Source organism: Camellia sinensis, chromosome 12 (genome assembly GCF_055761805.1).
Source record: "Camellia sinensis isolate YWXY chromosome 12, ASM5576180v1, whole genome shotgun sequence".
Taxonomy (NCBI): Eukaryota; Viridiplantae; Streptophyta; class Magnoliopsida; order Ericales; family Theaceae; genus Camellia; species Camellia sinensis.
Genome location: NC_138972.1, coordinates 124518155 through 124530311, shown reverse-complemented (window position 1 = coordinate 124530311; position 12157 = coordinate 124518155). Strand labels below are relative to the sequence as shown.

The 12157-nt window shown below is 32.4% G+C and overlaps 1 protein-coding gene, 1 long non-coding RNA gene and 1 pseudogene across 3 annotated transcripts in view; 2 read left to right on the top strand and 1 right to left on the bottom strand.

Moving 5' to 3' along the window:
• ROC4 (rotamase CYP 4) overlaps positions 1-12157 on the bottom strand; it is a 258310-nt gene that overhangs the window by 10787 nt on the left and 235366 nt on the right. The window lies entirely within an intron of this gene.
• Positions 1306-12157, top strand: part of LOC114266577 (protein ABC transporter 1, mitochondrial pseudogene) — a 156485-nt pseudogene continuing 145633 nt past the window's right edge. Inside the window, exon 1 of the transcript XR_014345981.1 lies at positions 1306-2014. The product of XR_014345981.1 is annotated as a protein ABC transporter 1, mitochondrial pseudogene (transcript). The remainder of the gene's footprint in view (positions 2015-12157) is intronic.
• On the top strand, positions 10463-11716 carry LOC114315513 (uncharacterized). The gene is made up of 2 exons (XR_014345661.1): positions 10463-10683; positions 11628-11716. It is a non-coding gene; the product is annotated as an uncharacterized LOC114315513 (long non-coding RNA).

Genomic DNA, 12157 nt, shown 5'->3' with positions numbered 1-12157 from the left:
CCTTATTAGCTAAAATGGCCCTGCTTGGTAGAGCTGTGGGAAAATACTTATAGCTTATGCCTCAACAGTTTATAACTTATAACTTTCAGCTTAAGCTGATTTCCAGCTTATTCTTAAAGCATCTCCTGCCCCACTCAAAGAATAAGTTTATTTCCGACTTCTAAAAAGGTATAAGCTATAAGCTAAACTAAACACATCAAAATAACTTAAATTAAGCTGAAAGCTGAAATAAGCTGTAATTAAGCTCTGCCAAACAGGCACAATGTCTCGAGACGACCTGAGTGTAATCAAATTGATATTGGGGACGAATTTAACGACAAATAATTTAAGAATTATGATAAAAATTAGTCAGTAAGACAACAACAAAAATTCAATAATGTTTTCGATAGGCATAATCAGACGAAGCATAATTCTTCACATTATTCTGTAGAACCATAAATTTTGAATTTAAATGCTTGAAAAATGCCTTAGACCCCCCAGTGGGGACCCCCACCACCCCACTGAGTTTTTATTGGCTGAATTTATTTATTTATTTATTTATTTGTTTGGGTCTTCCACTCACAGCCCCCACGTGGGGTGGGGGTGTTGTGGGTCACCCCCACTTGTGGTATGCAGCACTGTTGTCAATGCTTTATGTCGTGCTGAGGATTTTATTTATTAATTTAGTAAAGACATTCTTTAAGTACATGAAAATTCAAAAAAAAAAGAAAAAAAGAAAAAGAGTCAAATAAAATGTTTTGTGCATGAAGTACAAAGTTATGTTCCTACATAATAACAGCAATTGCATTACAAACGAAGGTGACAGTATAAACAATTGTTAGAATGTGGCACAAGATGACGTAGATGATCATCTCGATGACAACTTATTTTCTCCGGTGGTAAAGCGCTGAGTTGACAACTAGTTATTTTATTTTTAATTTTTTTTATAAAATCATGTTTAAAAAAATAAAGAGAATAATTTTTTTTTTTACTATTTTAATATAAATTAGGTTTATTTGTGAGGGGGGATTTGACAACAATCTAAATAAACATTTTATTTACTTATTTGTTATAAGTTATTATATTGTCTCTTTATTTTTTTTATATATCTTTTATAAAAATTAAAAAATAATTAAATAATTAAAATAATATTATTTAGTTGAAATTAAATTTATAAAGTTATATAAAAAATGTTATCGTTATATAAAAAATAATTTAATTATTTTTGTAAAGTGAGAATTGTGTAAATAGTAATGCTAGGACATTTTCAACCCATGTCATTTTATTTTTAACTAGAACATATTTTTTCATCATCGTCGTGCTAGAATGCGGACCGCAATAATCTTTCCGTATTTTGGAATTGGAAGCCTTTTTTCAATTCCAATTTTTACAACCATTACTGCTTTTTTTCTTGTGCACTGAATCCAAGTCCAAGAAAGACCAACGCGAATTAAATAAAAATAAGAATAAGAATGGTTTCTTCATTGACGAAGAAGGAGCTAGGCAGGATTGTAGATGGCTTATCCCTAATCAGCAAGGAGGTTGTGAAACATTCTCGATCTCAAAATGGAGATTTGCAATCCCTAATTACTTCCTCCTTGAAGAAAGCAATCCTCGTCGTCACTGATCTCTCCGGACTCACCACCGGCGAGGTCCGCGAGTTCTCCACTCCTCCTCCTCCTCCCTCACCTCCTACTAGTAGTAGTAGTAACAATTCTAAAGCAACAACCAGTGTTGTATACTTCGAGGCGGCGGTTGAGGAGAACCAACCTCAAACACCATCACCTCTTCAACCATCGCCATCGCCATTGCCATCAAATGTTGGTGGTAAGGAAGTTCCCTTTCCCGAGATACCACCGCCATTGCCATCGAATGTTGGTTGTGATGTCAAAGACGGTTTGCTCGCTTCCGAGGCCAATGTTGCCCTTGACAAAGAAGAGCCTGCTCCTGCTCCTGCTCCTGCTCCTCCTAAGATACAAAAGAGGAGGCCGAGGGAGAGGAGAGTTCCTTCTACGCCCTTTTCTAGAGCTCTTGGGTAAGTTTTTCCCCATTCACAACCCCTAAACAATCCAAACCATATGGTAGTATTTATTTCACTGGAATGAAACGGAATGGGATATTCATTCTATCAAAATGTTCATTTTTATGTTTGGTTGACTAATAAAATAGCCACAAAATGTATTACGATTCCATATGAAAGCCTAAGGAATGATCATTCCATTCCATTTCAATTCATTCCAGTGAACCAAATGAAGCCTATATGACCACTGCTTATGGTATTTATTTTAGTTGATGCATATACTCGAAATTGAAAAGGATATACAAGTATAACCTCCAGCACAAATAGCAGCTACCAAAGCTTGTGTCAATTTCTCAAATTTAGCACATGCTATGGCAAGTCATTGGAGCATATACTGCTCTGTTGCAGCTGCCAAATTATGGCAATAGCAGCTCCAATGGCTTGCCATTGGAGATGCTCTTAGGTGCTAACAATTTCTTAAGCCATCGGACTAGGGAAAAACTCTTGAATTAACCGTGGTGCACTTTCAGAAAAACTCCTTGCCGAGGCCTATGCACCCTGGGGATTAGTTGGGCTTTGATCCGGACATCCAGTGCCAATCAAAAAAAAGAAAAATAAGAAAGAAAAAGATATACAAGTATGTCCATTTAGTTGATATGTGAAAAGATTCTCACTTTTTTTCTTTCTTTTATTTTATTTTTTCTATGTTGCAAGTATACATAAATATACATGAGACTTGGACTTGTACTTTCTGTTGAGCCCTGCACTTAGATTCCAGGAGACTTGGTTCCCCCTTTATTTAATTTTGGTCTATTACACTAAATGGTAATTCCCCCTTTATTTAACCATTTCAAAAAAATATAGAATTTCTAAAATGCCCCAAAATTTCTTAACTTAGTAGAACACGAATGCATATCCATGAAACTAGCGGTAACCTGTGCGATGCACGGAAAAATAGATTATTTATATTTTATGTGATAAACAAATCATCTTAATCTTAAATTATATCTTAATAGCAACAAACCATGATATTAAGCCATCTGGGTAGATGTTAACAATAATTAATCCATAAAATTTCACAATAAAATTTGATATGCATAAGAAATTATTAATTATAAAAACTATTGAGAATAATAGTATCATAATCACTTAATAACATAAATAACTTTTTTTTTTTATCAGCAAAAAGAAATATTTATTGATACAACAAACACAGTATGAAATATTACATCAATAAGGGGAGCTTGGAGCTAAACAGAAGCTCCCAACGCCAGTTGGTGAGGAACCAACAACAAAAAGCAAGAAAAAAGACAAACAGATAGAGAGCTAGACTACGTCTTCGAACTAAGAGACTAAACAAATGACTATCCAGCAAGGAAGTAGAATTCAACCAGCAGGCCAAATCCCAAACAGTTCAACCCAAAAACCACCTAAATACCTCATGATCTGTACAATAAAGCATCATTCCCATAAATAAACAATCCTCCATAGCAGACCAAAAACCTCCCACACTACCTATCAAATCCCAACACTACACACCTGCAACCTACAACACAGCAACAGAACAGCATAAAGCAGAACAACATACACCAATCCACCGCAACATAGCAAAACACCAGTACAGCATAGCTTAACAGCACAGCTTAACAGCACACAATCTGAGTAATACACCATACCAGCCCAACATACACCATACACCCAAGCAGCAAAATAGCAAAACAGTAGTATACCAAGCAGCAAAATAGCAAAACACCAGTACAACATGCACCAATCCTCAAAGCATAACAGCATACAATCTGGGTAATACACCATACCAGCCTAGCAAACCTCTCAAGTCCCACAAAAAAAACAGTAGTGCAGCATACACCCAACAACAAAGCCTAACAGCGCACCACAGATCAGTACACCAAACCAACACACCCTCCCAAGCACTTCCTCACTTGCCTCAAATTAAGCACAAAATCCTGAACTGAAAAATTAAACTCACTGAAAGCTGACTTTAACCAAAATGCAATCCTATATTTAATTAAGTTACAAAGGTCCTCCGCATTTGGAATAGTTTTTTCTGAATACACACTCATTCCTGCACTTCCACAAAAACTGGGGGTGATCAACTCTAGTGCTTCCATTGCTTGCGTGTTTTGTGGCAGTGATACTGAATCAGTGACTCATGTCTTAATTTGGTGTCCATTTGTGTGGAGGGTTTGGGATGAAATGTTGGGTTGGTGGGATGTCCAAACTGCTATTCCAGGATCTGTGGAGTGTTTACTGTTGTGGTGGCCAGGGGAGAGGTTAAAGAAGAAAGAAAGGAAGATCTGGAGGGTGATTCCATTGGCTGTGATGTGGTAAACACCAAATTAATAACATAAATAACTTGTATCAAACTAAACAAAACATTAAAAGAGAGAAATTCTATAAGCTTATAAAAGTTATCATAAATTTACTTGGACTTTTAAATCATTGGTGTATATTATTATTGTGGGATCAAATTATGAATATCAACTTTTAATTATAATTTATAAGTAGTTTTTTAAAAAATTTAATCTAAGTTTGTTGCCTTGTTTATAAAAAGAACTTCTCAAACAAATCATTAATTGATTATATTAGCAACTCTCTATCTTTGATTTCCTCTATCAATGACACACGCATATCATATCAAAGCATAAATCCTTCTCCATAGTTTGAAGAATACTTGCATAGATCCAACGTCATTTTAAAAAAATTAATCAAGATAAGAATTTAATAGTATTATAAAAATTATATAAGAGAATAGTTTTAATCTATTTTATTTATAAAAAAAAATGATTAAAAATTATTTGAATTGTACTTGAAGAAATATAACAAATGATAGTTTTAATCATTATATACCCAAAAAAAAAAAAAATATATCTGTGGGAAAAAATGGTCGAATACAAATAAAGTCATGGACATTGAATTAAATCATATGGGCTCTAAATTGATAATATAATATAACAAATCAACTAAAATAACATAGAGATATTAACAAACATGTACTACTTCCTTATCATCTTTGTATTATATTCATTAATTTCATATATTAAATGAAAATTTTATTCGTCTCGATAAGGACCAAGAAAACAAATTTGATAAGAAATTGATTCTAAACTTAATTATTGAAAAAACAAAAATTTCAAAGAGAGAATTTAGAGATGAGATTGGAGAAATACTATAACGAATGACATCCTTAAAAAAAAAATGATCTACTGCAATTTATTTTTAATAACTAATAGAAAGAATATCAAATTATTACCTTTTATAAATATAGTGAAGAAAATTAATTTTGTGAGATTTTTGTGCTGCCTTCTCCCATGTAGCCTTTATTATTTCATTATTAATACTCTTCTCATTTAGAGCGAACCAATTTCATTATTAATACTTTTCTCATTCAGAGTCAATAATTTTTTTTTTTAATCTTTATCACTTGGTAGATAATAACGAATAATAAAAATTATCAAAAAAAGGTTAAGAATTTAATAGGAGATAAGAAGTTATAGATAAAGACATTTCATACGATAAAAAATTTAAAATAAAAAAAGATAATATGTGATAGGAGAAAAAAAAAAAATGAGCAAATGAAAATACAGATTTAGATATATATGTTTTTTATAGATATATAGATTAACAAATCATATCTTTATCTAAATTTTATTATTTTGCTTTTTTTGTAAATCAATTATTTAATCTTTATCTTTATTTGTAGGCCACGAAATTAATTTTTATAAATTATTTATCAATTTTCATATGCTTATTTATCTATAATTCATGAAATTATTCTTTTAAATAATTTTTTAATTTTTATCTTTATCTATAGGTCATGAAATAAATTTTCATAAATTATTTATGAATTTTTATATGTTTATCTATAATGAAATTAATTAAAGTACGAAATGAAGGGAAGAAAAAATGAGTAATTTTGTTTTTTTTAATAAAAAAATAATTATTTAATCATTATCTTTATTTGTAGGCCATGAAATTAATTTTTATAAGTTATTTATCAACTTTTATTTGTTTATTTATAGGAAGAAATTTTAAATTATCTATAAGTTATGAAATTAATTTTTTAAAATTAATTGTTTAATTTTTATCTTTATCTGTAGACTATAAAATTAATTTTTAGTTTTTATATGTTTATCTATATGGAGAAATTTTGAAATTCAAATCTTTATCCATATGAAATGAAATTAATTTCAATTATAATTAATCAAACAAATAAAAAATGAAGAAAAATAGAAAACATGAAAGGCAGTCAAAGAAGGTTGCCACGTAGGCAAGAGAGAGTTTCAAAATTATGAGAATTTAGGAATAAATATTTGGAGGCTTTTAACAAAATAATTACATTTGGTCTTTATCACTTGGTAGATAATAACAAATAATAAAAATTATCAAAAGAAGGTTAAGAATTCAATAGGAGATAAGAAGTTATAGATAAGGACATTTCATAAGATAAAAAATTTAAAATAAAAAAAGATAATGTAACGCCCTCAAAATAACAACAATAAACCCATCAGATAAGACATGCATTTATATATAAACTAACCACATTCTTTTATTCATTAGAGTTCCATTACTTAAGTATTACATGTTAACATCAAAACAAAATGCCCTACGGGCTTACAGCTTTCCAAGTTAACACTTGGTTACAACAAAAGAGTACTAACTCGTTTACACATTAAGCCCTTGGCTTGAAGTTACATGTAATACATCAAAAGTTAAGCGACAAAAGTATGTCCGCCTCTAGCTTCCAGCTATGTCCTTGGAGGTGGCATGCTTCTTGCACCTGAAAATGATATTCCCATATAGGGTGAGCCACAGCCCAGTAGAAATACACTAAACCAACCATGGACAATGACTAAAATATTAGCAATTGATAGATGGTCAACACTGATACGTCCACATAAATCACATATTTATGCCATACAACTTATGAGTCTAAGTTACCTTTCATTTTCCCTTTTTCAACAGATAAGCATGCTAGCTCTATCATCATTTCCACAGATATGTATAAAAACTATATCCCACATTCAGATAAGCATAAAAGCTATATCCACATTCTCAACAGATATGTATAACAACAATATCCCACATTCACAGATAAGCATATAAGCTGTATCCACACTTCTCTAGACAAGCATATGAGCTATGTCTACGGAGTTCATCCCCTATTTTCTTCCAACACTATCCGGTTTAGAGGTACATCCCCTATCTTCCCCTGAACCGCGGAGTACATCCCCTATCTCCTCCTCTACACATAACGTATATAAACACATTGGTTCTATATACAATCACCCAATACATACAGTTAATGTATTCTATCAACCGTCAAGTTCCATGACACATTTCATTGATTAGTTTCAGTTTACCTAATCATCATGCATTGTCTACAACAATCACGACTATCCTCCACCGATAGCCCAAAGCAGTTATTTCTAAACAGAAAATAAATGCACAATGGATATTCAATCAACATTTTATTTCTTCATTCTTCTCAATTAATTATCCCAATTAATTAAACAATGTAATTAGGTCAATTCCCATAATTAACATTTCAACCCTTAGGTCCCATTTCCATCAATGAATTAACATCTATTCCATTTTTCCATGCCAAACATGCATCTAGGTTTATTATGAATAAAACCCCAACTTTTGTAAAATTACACAAAGCCCCAAACTTTCACAAAATTACCAAACCAAGCCCAACATCTCAAAATACCAAAATTTAAAGACAAAACCCATAGAGAGGAGTAGGATATCCCCACCTCGAAGTTTAAGCCACAAAGGAGATGAAGACTCGAAGATCAACTTGCTCCAAATCCAAACTTTTTCAGATTAAATCGAAGCCCTCAACGCCCTCTATCTTTTTAACAAAGGCCCTAGGCTAGATTCACACCCTAGGGAGATTAAATCTTAGAGAGAAAGCAAGTTTAGAGAGAGAGGGTGTCGGATTTAGGTTTTGCTCAAAGAAAGGGACTGAAAAAGTGATGTTTAAGACGCTACTGTCCGCTGATATAAAACACGCTCGCTCGAGCGAAGACTTGGTCGCTCGAGCGACCAAACACAGAAAACTCTCGCTCGAGCCAAGAAGTTCTCGATCGAGCGAAGAAAAATCCAGACCGCTCGAGCGAAGGAAGCTCGCTCGAGCCAAGAAAGGCAACTCTCAGGTCCAGAACCAGACGCAACACTACTCTCGCTCGAGCGACAAACTCCTCGCTCGAGCGAAGGACCAAAAATCTGGGCAGCAACACTAGGCTCCCAAACACAACCAACCTGTAACAAACCTGCCCAACACATCCCATAACTCAATATACAAAGTACAAAGGATGCAAACACGATAATAAACAACAACCAACATCCACGGACACATGTCCGGATCACTGTACAACAAGGGTAAACCCGGGATCGCTATAGATAATATGTGATAGGAGAAAAAAAAATTGAGAAAATGAAAATAAAGATTTAGATATATATGTTTTTGATAGATATATAGATTAACAAATCATATCTTTATCTAAATTTTATTGTTTTACTTTTTTTGTAAATCAATTATTTAATCTTTATCTTTATTTGTAGGCCACGAAATTAATTTTTATAAATTATTTATCAATTTTCATATGTTTATTTATCTATAAGTCATGAAATTATTTTTGTAAATAATTTTTTATTTTTTATCTTTATCTATAGGTCATGAAATAAATTTTCATAAATTATTTATGAATTTTTATATGTATATCTATAATGAAATTAATTAAAGTACGAAATGAAGGGAAGAAAAAATGAGTGATTTTTTTTTAAAAAAAAATAATTATTTAATCTTTATCTTTATTTGTAGGCCATGAAATTAATTTTTATAAGTTATTTATCAACTTTTATTTGTTTATTTATAGGAAGAAATTTAAAAATTATCTATTAGTTATGAAATTAATTTTTTAAAATTAATTGTTTAATTTTTATCTTTATCTGTAAACTATAAAATTAATTTTTAGTTTTTATATGTTTATCTATATGGAGAAATTTTGAAATTCAAATCTTTATCCATAAGCAATGAAATTAGTTTTAATTATAATTAATCAAACAAATAGAAAATGAAGAAAAATAGAAAATATGAAAGGCAGTCAAAGAAGGTTGTCATGTAGGAAAGATAGAGTTTCAAAATTATGAGAATTTAGGAATAAATATTTGGAGATATTTAACAAAACAACTACATTTAGTTATATATATAGTATAGATTCCCAACTTGGTTACATGAGGTACCAAGTAAGCCCTATATGAATTTCCAAACTTGCTTTTATTTTTCTTTGAATGTCTTGCACCAACTTAAATACAACCAATTCATTCCAGGGGAGGAGGTGACTAACATTGATTTTTGAGCACTCTAGAGAGTACTACTGTAGAGTTGGATCCCTTCCATCCTCTTACTTGGGCATGCCTTTGAGTTTCTTATTCAAAATGTAGTCCTTGTGCGATCCAGTAATTGAGACATTTCAGAGAAGACTGGCAGGGTGAAAGAGGCAATACCTATCTAATGAAGAGTACTTTATCTAGGTTGCCTACATATTTTATGTTTTTGTTTGTCATTACTTTGTTGCCGAGAGATTGGAAGCTGCATATAGATTTTTGTAGGGAGGAATAGGGGAGGATTCAAGTAACCATTTGGTTGACAGGGACTCAGTTTGCAATCCTATGAGGGATGAGGATTGGTATCAAGAAGCTAGAAAATTTCAAACAAGTTTTGTTGGGGGAGTGGCGTTGGAGGTTTGTGAGTATGAGGGATAGATGTTGGAGACATATGGGTGTGATTAAGGAAGTTGGTCCTCTTTCGAGGTATCTCTGTCTTATGGATTAGGCCTGCGAAAAGGAGTTGTCTATGTATCTCAAGTTCCCCCCTGCCCCCCCGTAAGTGTCATGTAAATTTTTTGCCTTAGTTTGATTGGTGTGCATTGTTCACACGAAACAAAATTAAAGAAATATATCTCCTTCATTATTTACGAAAGTTACTTTTATGGCTAATGACTACTTTGGTTCCTCCTCTATGGATGATAGAACTAAGATTTTGTCTATTGTTATTATTGGCAATTTCCTTTCCATTAAAAACAATAAAGACAGAAAGAACTAGAACACTTTCCTTTTCAAATCCCAAATGTTACTTATTACATCCCAAAAATCAAGTCATTTGGAATATTAAAAAATGGAGCTCATCATTGATGCATGTTTTGTGTAACTGTATTTATTTTTGTCCTGAACTATTCTCAAACTAGTTACCACTGCATTATTCAGGTCTTTGTAGTGCCAATATTGTTATTTGGCAGTCCTTTTCTTTTCTAAAACATAACATATCTTGGACATGGCTTTCAAATCTGTTAGTTATGAGGGAAATCATCAATTGTATAACATGTTTTTTTGTTCTTATGACTGAGATTTTTACTTAATTCCTAACTTATTTTGAAGGTTTTCCTAGGAGCTGGTCTTGCATGCGGGACAACCCAGGAATTTGCCAAGAGGATTGTCTTTGGTATGCCCGATTCACAAGAAAAACAATCCACTGTTTCCCCATTCTTATCGGAAAAAATGTGGAACGTCTGGCTCTTGCATTGTGCAGAATGCGCGGAGCGGCACTTAAATTAGGGCAGATGCTGAGTATTCAAGATGAATCCATTATACCTCCTCCGGTATTGTTTTTTTGACCTTTTACATTATTCACTTTTTGGTAAGTTATTTTATTACCAAAACAAAAGGATAGTACCACAAAAGCTCAAGACACAACCCTAAAGGGTACACAACACATGCTCAAGGCTTCAATAAGAGTGATGTGCTAAAAAGAAAAAGGAAGTATATTATTCTTTAGGAAGGATAGGGAACTTAAAAGGCTTCAATATTCACTTAATTATGATGGACAAAAGTAGAGTGAGGCTTAAGTGAGATTGTGTATTTAGAAAATGAGGATTAGTGTTTGAGGCTATCACCTAATAAGTCTGTTAGTGCGTTTTTTTATTTTGTTGGAAGAATTCAGGATGCAATTTAAGGAGAAGCATCCAAATATTGAGTTGGTTGAGGTTATTGGTAAAGTTGGAAGAAAACAATGAAAATTGATGTCAAGGAATGAGAAAGCATCCTTTGTCAAGAAGGCACTTTATTAAAGCTGTTAACACTTGGGATTTGATTTTGTTTTAGTTGTTAAAGGGGTGTCAGGTTTATCTTTTGTACTTTTTCTTCTTCTTTCTGTTTATTTATTTGAATTGTATAAGGGTTTTTTCCCCTCGGCACACTCTCTAATAGACTAATACAATTGTACTCTGTTGTTGATCAAAGAAAAAGGTGTAATCAGAGTGATTTTGTTCATCAATCCGTTTTAGTAAATGCTGACGGGTTAAAATTCACAATAAAAATTTTATGTTTGAAAATAAAAAAAAAATGTTATAATGTGATAAAACAGACAAATAGTACCGACCCTGATTTAGAAAGGATAAGTGGACCCTATCTGGATGATTATTCACCATTTGTTCTTCTTCAAGTTGACTTTTCCTCTGTTATGATTAAGTTTTATATTGTTGGCATGAATGAGGCTTGTTATATTTTGGTTCCAAAGCATGTGACAGCTCTTATCCCTTCGTAGATCTTGGCTGCGTTGGATATTGTTCGTCAAGGTGCTGATGTGATGCCAATGAGCCAGCTGAATCAAGTTTTGGATGCTGAATTAGGTCCTGACTGGTCATCTAAGTTGATTAGTTTTGATTATGAACCAATGGCTGCTGCAAGTATAGGCCAGGTGATGCAGGCAACTGTATTATTAAATGTTATTTATTCATTATGTGCTGGTTCCTTGTTTTATCCCTTTTAGCATGCAATCAAACAACTTAAGTACTTAATGGTGATAGAGTATGACTTGAGAGTATGGAACTGTGTTTATTTTGCAACTATTCTTGACCAATAGACATTTTTTTTATTAGTAGCAGCAAAAATAAAATTATTAAAAGGAGAATCAAGGTGGACAAGTTGTCCGACAAACAGAAGAGATAAAAAGAAGATACAAAAAAGAAGGTACAAGAAACATAACTAGCTTTATATGGCTCTCCCATTACTAGAAGTGAAAAAACAAAGGAATTCCCTTAAAAGGGGAGATGCAGAAGCCCAAAAAGAAGCCAA